Source organism: Equus asinus, chromosome 21, assembly GCF_041296235.1.
Source record: "Equus asinus isolate D_3611 breed Donkey chromosome 21, EquAss-T2T_v2, whole genome shotgun sequence".
Lineage (NCBI taxonomy): Eukaryota > Metazoa > Chordata > Mammalia > Perissodactyla > Equidae > Equus > Equus asinus.
Window position 1 is genome coordinate 8815786 of NC_091810.1, and position 15147 is coordinate 8830932.

The window sequence follows — 15147 nt, forward strand, 5'->3', positions numbered from 1 at the left end:
ATACAGTTAGTCATTCTTTCTGTAAACATTATTCAGGGAGCGCTTGGTGCCTGCTACATCTGAGGCACTTGATGGATCCGTGTTGAGGGAATGAAAGGAGGACAGTGCTGGGCTGTACATACCCAGTGTCGACTCTAAAATGCCTAATATGAAAGGTTGCAATAGCAGTGAGATGGGGTAGTAGTAAATAACGTGAGTAACAGTCTAAAAACAGGAGTTTATCCTCCCACTAGTGTAGTCCTCAGTTGGTAGACTGGCCCCGGGGCTCTGTCCTCGCTGTGTGGAATCTTTGGGATGAGAGGCAGTATTTAGGCCGTCTTAGCTTTGCAGCTCTGTTCATAAATAGTGCATCCGTCTGCAGCAGCACAGGCCCTCTGAACGTACCCTCTCCCGAAAAGCAGGCAGCAGCCATGCCGGGGTTTATCGAGCACTGTCTATGTAGCAGGCTTCTTTTGGTGGGATGGTTAGCCCTGAGCTAACATCTGCTGCCAATCCTCCTCTTTTTGCTAAGGAAGGCTGGCCCTGAGCTAACATCCATGCCCATCTTCCTCTACTTTATGTGTGGGATGCCTACCACGGAATGGCTTGACAAGCGTTGCATAGGTCCACACCCGGGATCTGAACCGGCAAACCCCAAGCTGTCAAAGCGGGATGTGTGAACTTAACCACTGTGCCACCGGGCCAGCCCCCCTGTGGCATGCTTTATGTTAAGGAATTGGGTGAGCAAACAGACATAGTCTCTACCCTCAAGGAATTTATAGTATTATGGGAGAGACGGGGATTAAACAAGTCAAATCCTTAACACAAGCTATGAATATAAGTGTTTTGAGGGCTAAGAAGAGAAAGAACAAATGCTATGAGAAAGAAGCAGAAGACACCTATTTTTGGGGGGATCAGGGATGACCTCTCTGAGAATGTTGATTTTAAGAAGTTGTCTCTGAAATTGAAACCAGAATGACTAGAAGTTTCTGACCATTTTAATTGTGCTGTTGAGAAATTGTCCCAAATGTCTTGCATGTGGTAAACACTCAATATGTATTAGCAATGACTATAATAAACACTTTCATATCCATTACCTCGTGGGCTGGTCCCAATGCTGGCGGCCCACTCTGGTGGTTACTGCTATTCCCACCGTACAGCTGAGGACTCCTCTGAGGCTCCAGTGGGTAAGTGGTAGAGTGAGGTGGTGGCTCATTTCACTAGTCAAAGGCACAGCTGAGATCGGAACTGAATTTTCCTTACAGATCCATCAGTGCTCATCTCTCCAAAGCTATTTTGGAATGGAATATGCAGTGATTAGGGTCTATACCTCATCTTCAGGAGCATGTGAACTGTTGGAGGGAGCCTCTCCCAGTGTTCCGGTACGGCAGTCGAGCCCTGTGCCGAGTTCTGGGGCGCTTCATGTGCAGCTTGTTCAATTCCAGGACGGTGTGGCCATTGGGAAGCACGTGGAGTCGGGCAGCATCTGCCTGTTCCTTTTCCCTTTGAATCTATCATTTCTTAAAGATTCTCATAAAACTAATGGCAGGATAAGGCAAGAAATCACATTACACTTTATAACGGCTAATTAGGAAAATATGTTAAAAAGTGTTCCCCACAGTGCCGTTTCATGGTTGTGCTGTTGGTAATCAGCACTTGTCTTCCAAGTGTCAGAATCTCGAAAGCAAAGCTACCTGCTTTACTGGGTTCTGTCACACTAATGAAATGAGTTAAGTGGAGTACTGGAAATGCTGTGCCGCTATTATCGCTCGAGTCCTTTGAAGGGGTACTTTGAGGCTACTACTTTGGTTCTGGCTGATCCTTTGAGCATTTGAGTGGGCATAAAAGCTTTTTAAGAGCTCCCTCCAACCCCCGATATAGAGTTTCTTTGCCTAGCAAAGACGTTTTTGGGGCCCAGTGCCCCAGTGAAGTGTTCACGTTCTGCTTCACTGGCCTGGGGTTTGCCGGTTGGGATCCCGGGTGCGGACATGGCACTGCTTGGCAAGCCATGCTGTGGTAGGTGTCCCACATATAAAGTAGAGGCAGATGAGCACGGATGTTAGCTCAGGGCCAACCTTCCTCAGCAAAAAGAGGAGGATTGGCAGCAGATGTTAGCTCAGGGCTAATCTTCCTCAAAAAAAAAAAAAAAAGAAAAGATTTTTTTGGGCCAGTACTGGGGCTCTAGATGAGCATTTTGGAGGTCAAAGGGGGTTTCTTTGACTGGTTCTGAATGAACACATCCATCGTGAGCAGCAGGCCCCTGACAGACCTTGGGTATGCGAAGATTAGAAGTTGACACCCCTACTTCATAGAAAGGGAGCAAAATCTGTAGCACTGTTTGCCTTTGATACGCTACAGGCTGCAAACATACATAGTCATGATGTTAGTTTCTGGGTGGCTGGACTGTACTAAGGGGAGAATGGAACTGAAGGAGTACGTGGACCACAGCATGGGTTCGCCTTACACAGGGAGAGGTACTCTCAGCCCCACTGCTAGCTCATCTTGTGACCCAGCAGGAGTCCTACTTTGCAGACAGTGGTGTCTGAATAATTTATGCAAAAAGGAGTTTATGGGAAGTCTGATAGGGCTCGAAGAACCAAGTTTGGGAATGAGCAGGACTGGTGGAGTTTGAGCGTCCAAAGGATAGATATTGTGGTCCTTACCATGCAGCCAGCAACATCTGATGAGCTGCTGCCACTACAATAGATAACTGGAATCATTCTGGATTCTGTATATTCCAAGTCTTAGGAGGAGGCATCTGACTAGGTGGGCTTGGGCCACACGCCCTTTTCCTAGCTGTGCCCTTTTACTTTCTCTGGTGCGAGACAAGATCCTGGGTTTACTGCCTCATGGAGACTATGTGTAAGAGTAGGTCACCAAAGGAATCAGGATGCTTTTAGGAGGGAGAATGGACACTAGGCAGCCAAAAAGTGACAAAGGACCAATACGGCTGGTTAGGGACAGACTCCTGCTCCTCAGGGGCCTTGGCACTGAATGGGAGCCTGGTCCTTGCTAGGATTTCTTATTGAAATTCAGCCAGCTCTCTGCTCAGCCTAAGCATTCCTGTGCTGTCCACATACGGTAGTCACTAGCCACATGTGGCTATTTAAATTTAAATTAATTAAAAGAAAATAAAATTAAAGTTTGGTTCCCCAGATGCATTTGCCACATTTTGACTGCTGTAGAGCTGCAGATGGTAAGTTGCTACCACATTGCTCAGTACAGATACAGAGCACTTCTGTAATTTCAGAACGTATTACTGGAAAGCATTAGAAATTTTGAGCCAGCCTTGATGGTCTAGTGGTTAAGGTCCAGGTCACTCCACTTTGGCCTGAGGTTCAGTTCCTGGGTGCTGACCATAGCTCATCTCTCAGTAGCCATGCTTTGGCAACGGGTCACATAGAAGAATCAGAAGAAGTTGCAACTATACACACCCACATACTGGGGCTTTTGGGGGGGGGCAAATGAAGAAGGAAAAAAGGAGGAAGATTGGCAACAGATGTTAGCTTAGGGCAAATCTTCCTCTGCAAAAGAAAAAAAAAGAAAGCATTAGAGGTTTTGGTGAGTGACACAGACCTTTCTCCCTATCTTCATCTTATATGACATCAACTCCAAGGGTATTTTACTCTTGTTTGCCTATGGAGAGAGTGGGGCACAGAATGTGAAAAAGGAGAAATGACTGATTACGTATTTTTACTTTTTAAATTTTTGGTGGTGGATGATATAGCAACATGGATAAATGTAGAAATTACAATATAGGATATACTGCAATTACAATTATATTAAGACAGATTAGCTTATGGACAAGGCCTGAAGTAGAGCACACATGAAAAAGAAAAAATTGATTTGTTGGGTTGGTGGGACGACGGAGATTTTCTTTTCATTATTGCTATTAAAATGATTGGGTTTTAAATATACTTTTGCTTAAAGAAATGTTGGTTATTTTGGCCTAAATGAGGTATTGAGGGTCATGTGGGATAATAATGATCCATAATGCCATTTTTTGTACGTCATAGTTTAGAAAGTTTCCATGAGCTCATTTGCCCCTCAGACACTCCCGTAAGGTTCAGGGCAGGGCAGACATTTGACCCCTTAGGCCCTTTCTGGAACTAAGTAAGATTATACATTTCAAAAAAACCATTATTTTCAATTTAAACTCAACTGCAGTTCAGATGGTTCAATAACCTGCCCTTGGGAGTCAAGCAGCTAGTGTGGAGAAGGCTGGAATTCCAACCCCTGGTTTCCGGCTTCTGGTTCAGCGCTGAAACCCAATGTCCTCTTGTTCATTGGAGGCAGAGTTCTCATGTGTCTGGGCTCTCTTTGCCCCTTTCCTGGGGTTGTTGGATGCTGAGTATCACATTATGGGGCTGGGCTATGGAGACGAGGAGACAGGGGGCGCAAGCTGCCCTCAGAGAGAGTCAGAGCAGGGCTACGGGCCGGGGTCTGCTGCCTGGTCTGGGGAGGAGCCCCCAGGTGGGAATCAGGGCCTGCTCAGCCTGTGCGATGGACCCGAGAACTCCTACTCCAAACTCTCACAAGCTGGCTGTGCAGTTCAAGACAGACACCATGTGAAAGCCCTTTCACAAAGCTGAAAGCGAAGGTTCAAATGTAGAGCATGACCATCACGAGAGGCCCGGCGGAGGGAAGGTGCTCCTTGCAAACATACTCCCCGTTCCTGCAATCATAGCGAAAAGACTATTCTGGGATGGTGGCTGAGAAATGACATGGTGTGGACAAAGTCTCCATTTACCAATTTGTTCAACATGGAGCTGGTAATCTCGGCGCCTGTCGGATGGTGTGTTCTGGGAGGCAGGGTCTCTGCTGAGTCCAGGCTCAGCAGGCTCATGCTCTCAGGCTGGTGGCACTGGGAAAGTTCCTCTAAAAGTGAAGCCACTTAACGTGTGACCAACATTCCACACTAAATGTCACAAAAAGATTTAATTGAAACTTTACCTTGAGAAATAAAATTAAAAATTGAAAGCCAGTTTATATTATCTTATATTTATATATATCTTATATTTATGTTAGTTGCAATCATGCACAAAAGAACAAATTAACTTTGCTGAAAACCTAACTCACTCACTCTGGTAAACATCCTAAGATCTGCTCTGCTGAAAAGTGGGAAGAAGTTTCAATTTTCATAAGAGCTTCTGAAGGCAGTTTTCTCCTCCGAAGCATACATCTGGTCAAATCGCCACTCTGTAGGCCTTTCCTTTACATTAACTGCCTCTGCTCTGCCTTACCCTCACTTGTCAGTGATTTAAGTGGGATTCAAGCCAGTTGCCATTGTCACTTTCATTCACTTTGCAAATCTTGCAGAAGATGCAGAATTTCTCAATTTCATCGGCAATTGATTTGCATTGCATTTGTGTTGTGTTGGCAGGCACCTGCCACATCTAATAATCCAGGAGCTTCTACAAGAAGTCCATGACTGGTGTGGCCAACGTGTGGATGTGAGCTTCTAGTTGGACCTGTTTTAAAAGTGGTCAGGTTATTGAAGAATACATCAGTTGTTTCCATTTGGAATCTTGTAACCACATGGAGTCAGACAACAAACACTCAGGAGCATATGCCCTCTGCACTCAGTCTGAGCTGCACCAGATGGGGATGTTGGGGCCAGGAATGTCATCAAGGGTGATGTCAGAATCAACACACTCCTGAGTGCTAATTAAAATAATCTGCATTCTCCTGCGACACTGGGCAAACCCCTTCCTCTCTCTGGCTTTGTGTGTAACACTCTAATTTCAGTCCAGCTCTGCCATCCAGTTCCTCCATCACCGCCATGTAGAAACTGGTTCTCGGCTGTCTAGCCACTCCCCCATAGGCTGCCAGCTCTTGCCCAGGCCACAGTGTCTGAGATGCCAGGTCAAGAACGTGGGCCAAAGGAGAGTGTTGCCGTAGCGGACAGGACTCATGAGAATGTACTACTTGGCCACAGGTCTCCAGGGGCAGCTGTGAGGTGAGCGTTCCGGGTGTTTGCTTCAGCAAGGGCTCAAGGGGAACTTCAAGCCTTCTTTGTCCAGTGTGGTCTAAGCAGACCACAATCAACTCAGAAAACCAGATTGGGAGGGTCAAGAGGATTTCAGTGAGTTTTGGTCAGGTTTTGTCTTTTTTTTTATTTTGGTAAAAAATGCATAACAAAAAATTTACCATTTTAATCATTTTTCCAGTTTTAAGCATACGGTTCTGTCACAGTAAATACCTCCACATTGTTGTGTAACCGTCACCACCATCCATCCATTTCTAGAACTTTTTCATCACCCCAGACTGAACCTCTGTCCCCGTCTCCCCTCCCCCAGCTCCTGGCACCCACCGTTCTACTTCCTGTCTCTATGAATTTGACTACTCTAGGAACCTTATATAAGTGGAATCATATAATATTTGCCCTTTTGTATGACAATATTTCACTTAGCATAATGTCTTCAAGGGTCATCCATGGTGTAGCATGTGTCAACATTTCCTTCCTTTTTAAGGCTGAATAATATTCCATTATATATAATATGTATATAGAATATATATGTGTGTAAGTACCACCTTCTGTTTATACATTCACTCACCGATGGGTGTTTGGGTTGTTTCCACCTCTTGGATATTGTGAATAATGCTGCTGGGAACGTTAGTATACAAATATATATTCAAATCTCTGGTTTCAACTCTTTTGAGCTGGGCTTGGTTTTGTCAAGCTTTAATCCTAAAATACGTCTGACTTCTCTAATTTGAAAACATCTTTAAAAAAGTTGGATGTAGAGTGAGATTAATTTGTTTGTTTAAACAAAATCTTTCTTTAGTGTTAGGGAATTTGACATAAGTAAGAAAATACTTGTGAGTTCCTGGGGACCACCTCTGTTACGGAAACCAAAGTGGGTTCCCTCCTGGCAAGTTAAATCAGACTCTCCACGAGAAGTAGTTGTCTCACAAAGTAAAGTGTATTTGTGGCAAACAGGAGACCATGAGGAATCATTTCCAGAGTCACGGCATCCCCGAATGACAGGAAGCAGGGACATTTATTTCGGATGAGGAATGAATATTCAAAAGGGAGAGGCGGGTATTTGCTTGCACAGGTTCAGTTGGAAAATACGCTTCCACATACACTGCAGCTGATGGTGACAAGGCCTAAGCTCCTCCTGGAGAGATCTCGGCATTAAGAATAAGGCAAAGGTCACAGGCATTGCTCTCCTGGTGAGGCTTGGTCTGGTTCAGGGAGGTTGGTCATTGCATCTGTTTAACATAACAAAAGGGAAAAGAGCAATTTGGAAAACCAGTTAAAATATGCAAGCCCATCCTTGAGTTCCTCAGGGTAACTAGTCCATAACTCCTTCTCACATCTTAGGGAAGAAGAAATGAACTTAGCACTCCTGAGGCTTCAGAGGGAAGGATGATCAGAGCTGTCTGGAGCCAGTCTTCAGCCCAACATAGAGGAGCTTTTTAGGAGTGAGCATCACCAAACAAAGACCTGCACGGGCAGGGTACAGCAAGCTGTCACAACCTGCGTGGGGTGTGGGAGTCTCCAGGGTGCTCATCGTCCTCCCCCTCCTCCATCTCTTCCTTTCCTGAGACAGTTCCTGCTCCTTCTGCTGTCTCTGCTCTAATCACTGTCTCTGTGTGAATCTGGACTCCCAGCCATATTTGGCAAGGCTTACATGCGTGCTTTTCCTGTAAACTCTGTGAGCCCAGCCAACTTATTGTCACAGAGGTGAGAAACTGGGAACGTTATCTGAGAGAGATAGAGATAGAATGAGACAGAGAGTTTGTAACCTACTGCTCTCTGAATGGAATGGAAATGTCCTGTCTCCTCTCTTTCTTCTTCCAGGTCCTTCTGCCCTTCCACTTCTATCTTTCCTTCTTCAGAGAAGAAGAGCTGGTAATTATTCACCTGTGATATTGGGGAATTGTTAGCTGCTCTCCAATCCTTCAGGGATTGCTTGTGTTGGGGGAGATTGTGCACAGAAAGCTGTCTAAGTGATGTGGCTAGAACTCCCCCATGCACCCTGTGAGCAAGGAGGGGGTTGTTCTGGAGAGCTGCCAGTGAAGCATTTCAAAGGTAATTGGCAAATGATGTTTTAGAGACAATGCACAAATGCACTGAATTTTCCTAGCCTGAGATTGGAACCAATCCCCTCTCTGCCAGGTACCCGATGGTTTATAATAATCACCTACGGAAAATTGTATTTTCAAGCCCCCAATTAATTTCCTACCCACTGGAGTTTATGAAAGGACTGCCAGCCAGGAAATAAAAAATAGCTTTGTAGAGGACCTTTACTATTTTGACAACGGAAAAATCATGTTGTTTCTTCTGCTGTTTTCCAAACAAAGCAAAGCCCTGGATGTGGGCCAGGGATCACAGGCTGGAGTAGAGCCGAGGCAGCGATGACAAGGAAGGAGTGAGCTGCTGGTTGTGCATTTGATCCATCGACTGATCTGGAGAATAATGAAAAGACTCCCTTCAGGTTGCCTGTTGGAGCATTGCTGAGGCAGGGGATGGCTGTGGAGGGTGGCTGCCAAGATGCCTCAGGGCCCTTGGTCCAAGATGCCTAGGGTCCTGCCTTGGGGCCCACTCTGAGGAGTGGGCATCCCCTGGAGGCAGAAGGTCTTGGCCTCTGGTCTCCTGTTCTCGGCCCTCTCTGCTGAGTTCTAATCTGGGCTCTCTGTCTGCACGGTCCTTGAAACTCGCTCACAGTCTTTGTCTTGGAGTTCCCTCACATGCAGACCGTGACACAATGATTCGTGTTCAGGTAGTTTCCAAGGAAGCAGGATGAGGGAGTTGGAGAGTGAGATGAGGAAGGACTGTTTCCCGTGTCTGGTCTGTCCTCCTCTCTAAAGGTCAGCTCACACTTCTCCATAGCGGCAGAGCAGCTTGCCCTGGGCCTCAGCTCATTAAATGGAACATGGCCACCGACAGCTCCCAAGCTTGATATGTGTCAGCACTCTTTCTCAATCCAAAGTACAAATTCCCAGGGAGTGATCTGATTGGCCCAGCTTGGGTGGTACCCATCTCTGAGCCAATCACCTGTAGCCAGGGGGCAAGGACACGCAGAGAAATCATGTGATTAGAAGGAAGATAAAACAATGTTTCCCAGATTAAGGGATGGAGATGGGACAGTTCCAAGAAAAAATAAAGAAATGGACAGACAAATCAATAGATCTCTCCTATAAGAAACTATCATCACCTCGTTTTACAGATGAGCAAGTCTAGAGCCTCCACAAGCGAAGTGTACCAGGGAGGTCATAAGACAAGAGTAGAGTTCTGTCCAGGCCCCATGTTGAGGGGATAATTGGAAGAAGAGCAGCCAGAGAAGGAGCCTGTAACAAATCCTGTGGGTGCCACACTTGTATCCTCCCAGCCTAACCAGGAGGATGTTTACAAACACGTCCAGTTCATGCTGGTGGCTCCCTAGGTCTCTCTGCCCCAGAATGTCTCTGGCCACTGGAGTTTGTGCTGCTCTCACAAAAGGAAGCCCAGAAATGCCAAAGAGTTAACCAACGACGGATGACAGATAAATACTTTGGCTTCTTCACCTCTTTGGGGAACAATTCTGAGATATATGAGGTATATTCTACAGAGTCATCAGGGTCCCCAGTGGCACTAGCCCCAGTTACAGAGTCATTGGGGTCCCCCATGGGATGAGCCCCAGTTGCCCACAAGGGTAACCTGACTGTAATACACCCTTTTTTGTCTTTCTTTCCATCACAGGTGAAGTCTGCATAATACTTTATTGACATTGTCTTGATTTTTTTTACATAAAAATTTGATACCCAATTATCTAGTTTCAAAAATCAGAAAGATTAAGGGAAAAGGTATTCCCTTTTCAAAAAAGTTCAGACCTAGAATTGATTTTAATAGTAAAAAGAGTAGACCCTCATAGTATACATAAAATGTGAATCAGTTTAACATAAATTTTCAGAAACATATTTATTGCATAAAAGTCAACCAAAGAAAGTGAAGATGAGGCCAAGCAACATAGGGTGCAAACCGCGGCCCTCATGCTTCAGGACACGATGACCTCAGGGGCAGTCTTGGCAAGCTCCTCTATTCTAGAATGTTCTGCTTTGGTACTCCATACGATGATGAGCACACGCCATGGGTGAGTCCCACACAGCAGAGAAGAATCTTCTCAGGGGCTTGTGTGGTTTGGTGGCTGGAGTGGAGCACTGTATGCTTTGGAAATGTTGAAGCTACAAATACGCATGTTTTTAAACAACTACAGAACAATTGTATTGCACCTGTAGCATCCCACGGCCAATGTCTAGCTCATTAGCATAGCAGGTGCTCCATACATGAGAATGAATAATGAGTGAATATTGGTATGAAGGTCCGTGCAGAGGGGGATTCACAGCCCACACTGATCTCGTCTGCTTTCCACCCTCAGCCACAGCCTTCCATGGTCCTCAGATAGGACCACCAACCACACTATGTCATTTGCCTGCTCAACGGGCTTCATCCTGTGTCCTTCTCCTCTTGTCTCTCCAACTGTCCCTGTTGGGAACGCTTTCAGCAGCAAGTTACAGAAACCCTTCACCACAGTCACTTAATTTAGAAGTGGCCAGCTGAGAGATTGTGCCCTCAAGGAGCTGTGCGCTTTGGACGGTGCTGTTCTGCCATTTGCAGCAGGTCTGATTCCACCCTTGCGCTCGTTTCCTCATGTTTGCGAGGTAACTGGGCGCTGCCAGAAATGCAGGCTTCCTCCAAGCAGGAGAGGCAGAGACGAAGGAAGCATAACCATATCCATTTCCTTCTGTTAGAAAAGAGTTTTCCCAGAAATCTTGAAGCAGAGTTCCTTTTGATCTCATTCCCCATAACTGTGTCACCCGACTGGCTTTCGCTAAAACGAGACTGGGTGAAAGGTTCTTTTTAGCAGATCATATTGCTGCTCCCACAAACCCAGCGTTTTGTTAAAAATGAGGGAAATAGATGTTAGGCAGGCAACTAATAGACTTGTTATAACAACTAAACTGTAAAATCCATGACCACTGGCTCCGTGTTTTCAACGTCGGTCGTCATTGAGAACCCCCAAAGGCCGTGCAAAAGAACGGAACACTTACTGCCCGGGTGGATTCCAGTGGAGGTAGTTACCAGAGCCAGGGGGTCTGTCCAGGGCTACAAATCCAGAGAATGTGTCCCTTCGAAGTCTGGTCTCTCACTAATAGCCAGGCTTCACCTTGAGACGAGACGGCTGCGCTCCCCGAGGGAGTTCTGCTCGGCTCGGTGAGGGCTCCTGTCAGCTGCCAAGACCCATCGTCCAACTATCCTTGACAGATTTTAATTTCAGTTAAAGCAATTGGCCTAATATGAATCAGACTGCCGGCCAGCTTTCAGAACAGCCTCTAATAGTCCATAATATCCATGCTACCCAGGGGACTCAGAATGACATCGCCAACGATAATTATTACAGGATGTAGGAGCGAATGGTGAGGGCTAATTAAAGGTCTTGTTTGATGTATATTTCCTGCTTAAAGGAAGGAGATAGGGAGCTCCCAAGAGAAGTAATGGGCTTCTGGGGAGGGGAACTTCCCTTTGCAATTTAGAATGACCTCGGGATTGTAACTTCAGCAACTTCCTGCTCAGCACAAGGATCCGCCCCATGAACAACAGAACTGCAAATATCCGAACAGCTTGGGAGAAACTTACAGGTTAATTAGAGGGAAAAGGCTAACATGAGAAGTAGTGGATCCTATTGTTAAAAGCACAGCTTTGGAGTAAGATGGGCTTGGATTCAGATTCCAACCCTGATGTTAGTTTTGAGAATTCAGGCAACTTATTTAACTCCTGCTTGTTGCTTTTCTCATCTGGAAATGGGAGGAAATAATAGGTATCTTCACAGAATTGAGGCAAGAGTTAACATGAGAAAATGAATGTAGAGCACGGAGCCCAGAGCTTGGCAAGTGTAATTGCACCTATTAGAGACGGTTGCTTGGCAGAGCACGTCGGCAAGCGGGCCAGGGCTCAGGCTGCTGGGGTTGCCCACGTGCCCCTGCTCTGTACCTCTGCTTTCCACCACATGGGTTGAATGTATAGGGGATTTTGTTTCATGACTGGGAGGCTGGGAGGAGATTGCTGTTGGTGTTGGAACATGCTGATAAGGATAATGAGGGGCTGCATCTTGGATGTCTTGCTCAGCCTCCGGGTCAGATGTGAGTCCAATGGCCACACGAGTCGGGACCAGAAGCCACAGAAGTGGTGTGACAAAAGTCTTATGAACTGGGCCCCGAAGCCACTCTGCTCATGTCCACAGACCATGAAGAGTGCCGTGGCTGGAGGCAGGATTCTCTTCGTCCAGCACGGGCCCCAGTGTGTCTGGTGGCTTTGAGATGTTGGGAAGCAGTGTACACTTTGCAAACACGTTGATGGGCGTCTGGCCACGGGCAGGCTGGGAGTCAGTCCAGTGCTGGGCCAGTGAAGACGTAGCTGGGCCAGGTTTGTGGCTCCTGAGACTATCCTCAGGGGAACTCTTAGAAATACCCGGAGGTGATATTGGGAGGCCCCATGTTCCTGGAAAACCATGTTCCTCACTCAGCAGGTGGTTCAAACTTAAATGTTACTGGTACTTGCCTTCTTATTCACAGACTGGTACACCTAGATGACATCGGGATTATACCTCACGCTGACCACAATGTGATTAAGTATCAGAATGAGGAAACATATGTGTAGATTACAATAGCAGTGTCTGGAAAATAGTTGCTCAGCCAGTGCCGTTCACCCTTGATGTTTCAAATCTTAGTGAAGGTAAGAATGTTACATCATAGAAAGCTCAGGCAAATATTTATTCATTTATCTATTCATTCAACAAGAATTTGTTGAGTGCCTACTGTATATATGTATATGTGTGCATGTGCATACACCTGTACATGACAAACACGCACACACACGTTTGACCAGTGTGATCCTTGCATCTGGGATCTGCAGATCCTGGTAGAGGAGACCTGTGTTGCTCCAGTAGGTAGGACACAAAGCAGAGGCCGCTGACAGCTGCACCAGAGGGACCGGCAAGCACAAGGAGAGCACAAGAAGAGGGCTTGTTATGGCCTTGTGGGGAGGAGGCAGTCGAGCTGAGTGTCAAAGAGCTCCTCTTCCGCAAGTGGAGAGCCAGGAGATACCCAGCCCAGTTAGAGCAGACGGCAAGGGCGTGCACGGTAACTTCACGAGACTAAAAAGAATGCATCTTGACTGCAGTGTCATTGGTGGGAAAGGAGAGCAGCAGAGACCACTGTGAAGGTGGTGGGCCACAATTCACTCAGGGCAGGCACCCAGAGCTTCCCCTGGAGGGGTGGGAAAAGGAGGGGCCCTGCGGGCAGATTGCGGAGTTGCGGGTGGCACACTTTGGAGAGTTATGCCCCATGGGACTCCTGGACTTTACAAAAACACAGGACCCATGAAAAGGCAGGTTAATTTGCCTTTGAAAAGCACTTGGGCAAAAGCCTCTAACTGTGCCTGGAAGTTGTGGATGCGTGTGGCACATGGAGTTGACTTTTCTACTCTTTGAAGAGCAAAGTTTCATGTTTCCTTGTTTTTTTTTCTTTTAGTTCCTCCCTCATCTCCTAATGACCTCTGTATCTTGTGAAAATATCGCTGGGTGGGTATGGGAGGGTTCAGAAGTTCCATAAAATGCAGAATCTGCCCACTCTGCCTTCTCCTGCTCCCCGACTCCTGAGTCCTGTCTTATAAGGTACACGAGGCACAGACAGCAGGAAAGACGTGCAGGGAGTCTGAAGCACAGAGCCGCTGCTGCCTGAGCAGTCAATAAATCACATGCCTGTCTCCTCCTCCCCACCAAGAAGATTTCCTTTCAAATAAAGTGCATGACCAGTGTCCAAAAGGGAGCCTCGCAATGCGCAGCAACTTAATGGAAGGCAGTGGCGAATCAATCAGCCAGAGACTGTTGCCCCCAGCAGCCCTGTAGCCAGAACTGCCTGCCTGCCCATTTGGAGCAGTAACAGCTGCCCTGTTAGCATTCCTCTCCTTTCATCTCCTGCACTTGGAACAAAGCTGGCATCATAAGGTGAGTTATGAACCAATGATTTGGTTCATGAATTTTTTATTTTCTCCTTGCTCTTAACTTGGAACTACGAGGTACTCATCCCCTTCCTCCAGGGCCCCATTTTCCTGTGATTGCTCTCCCAGACCAAGAGACCCTGGAGGTAGAGGGCCCACCTTGAGAAATGGGATTGTCCATGACTGCCCTGTGGCTGAATGATGATGAGGGAGAGAACCTCTTGGCACAAGGCGCAATGGGGTCAGCGAGGGATGGAAGAACTCAGAAGTGGTGCCACGACCCTCTTTGTGGAGCCTGCCCAGTGCTGGGGGCACATCCTCAAAAATGGCCACAGATGGTCTCTCTCATGGAGCATGCCCAGAGTCCCCAGGTGATAATGAGGTTCCTGCTGTTGCTGCTAAAGCCCATTTACCCACCATAGAGAGAAACTGCTCTGCTTCAATTACCTCTTCTCAGTACCAATAAAATGCATATGGCAGCTCTGCACTCAGGCACACACTCTCTGCCATGGAGTAGCTCCAATTACTATCCACAGTGATCTTATTATGCAAAATATTTTACTTCTGATTAACCTGAAACGGTTTTTATGTCTCTCTTTGCTTGGGGGACCTGGAGAAGTTAGTGAATGGGTAGGTGGGCCTTTTGGGCAATAAGTACAATCTGGGGGTGGGGATTTGGGGTGGGGCTTAAAGCCCTATCTCAAGATTTAAATTCTTTCTCACTCAGTCCCTCCTTTTAGTTGAAATTTAGCTGTTCCTTTGCTGATAAAATATCTGTGGGAGATAACGCCTGTGGCCCACCCTACACCCTTGGGTCTTAACATTGTAGTGCAGACTTCCAACTGCCTGAGAGCTCTCTCATAATACACCCCCACGAACAGCTTACAACGGGCAGCTAGCTTGAGTTGGTGTGCGGATGCCCCCTCCCTTACCCTCTGTGGAGATAACTCTTGTTGCTAGGCTGGATCTCAAGAGTTCCCCACAAGGGTCGAGCCCCAGTTGCCTGCTGCAGTCATCAGCTCAGTCACCTACCCTTTATTGGTTACTTCCTGCTCTGTCTTACTTTGCTACTCCCCTGCCTGTGTTTCTTGGGATCACCTTCCAAATAAATGTCTTACTCTTGAATCTTGTCTCAGGATTTGTTTCTGGAAGAAGCAGACAGAAAAGTGCCATCAAGAGGA

General features: G+C 46.7%; 1 long non-coding RNA gene across 1 annotated transcript in view; it reads left to right on the forward strand.

Annotated features, from left to right (window-relative positions):
- Positions 1-13587: 13587 nt before the first annotated feature.
- The window catches only part of LOC139041442 (uncharacterized), a 46242-nt gene continuing 44682 nt past the window's right edge, over positions 13588-15147 (forward strand). Inside the window, exon 1 of the long non-coding RNA XR_011496609.1 lies at positions 13588-13973. This is a non-coding gene — a long non-coding RNA (uncharacterized lncRNA). The remainder of the gene's footprint in view (positions 13974-15147) is intronic.